We start from the raw sequence: 855 nt of genomic DNA, 5'->3' as shown, positions 1-855 counted from the left end.
TGCAACTGCTGCCGGCTCCCGCCGTCCACCCGCGCGGGCCGCCTGGGACGGGGAAGGCCGGGCTGCGGGCTTTTCTCCTTTCCAGAGTCCTGCGCGCGCCCTAAGCCCGCCCGCAGGGGCTGGACAGCGGCTTCGGGAAGTGGGCGCCGTTCGCCCAGACGATGGGCTCGACTGAAGCGGCGCCGTCCCGGGCGGGGCCGCCCGAGAAGAAAGTCTCCCAGTTAAGCTGTCGTGCAATTAAGATGGTTGGGTTTGGATTGTTGTACTTTTTTTTTTGTTCGTTGCATTTTTAGGAACAAAAAAAAAAGCCCAACCCTTCACACCACTTCATCCTCATCTCAAGACCAGAAGCCGACCCCAGCGGCTCGGGGAAATGGAGCCCCGCACCCCACAAGGGGGAGGGTGGGACGGGCACCTCCGCACTGCGCGGCCTGCGGAGTCACCGATTCGCGTTGGGAGCGCGCTAGGGCTCTCTAGCCGGGGGCTCCGGACAAGGCGCAACCAGAAGAGGGTTCAGTATCCCCCATCACCCCCACCCCCAACCGTGACCCTCTTTCTTTGCGGGCTTTAGGCAGGACACCAGAGACCCAATTCTGTTTAAAATTCTCTTTTAAGAAAAGGAACGCCTGCTTTTGCCTTTGGGGGAAAGGATGAACTTTCAAATTGGCTTTAAATTATCCACCAGTAACAGTTACTCAGTCGCTAACCTGACTCTTCTGACGCCCACCTCGCGTTTGAGGACCTTGCCCAATAGCAAACGTATTAAGCACTTAACCAATGAACGGTGTGGACGATGCAAACATGGATGATGAAGGAATGGCTTCTCCAAAATTTACGATCTTGGGAGAAGTGAGG

Source organism: Symphalangus syndactylus, chromosome 15 (assembly GCF_028878055.3).
Source record: "Symphalangus syndactylus isolate Jambi chromosome 15, NHGRI_mSymSyn1-v2.1_pri, whole genome shotgun sequence".
Lineage (NCBI taxonomy): Eukaryota > Metazoa > Chordata > Mammalia > Primates > Hylobatidae > Symphalangus > Symphalangus syndactylus.
This window is presented reverse-complemented; position numbering follows the sequence as displayed.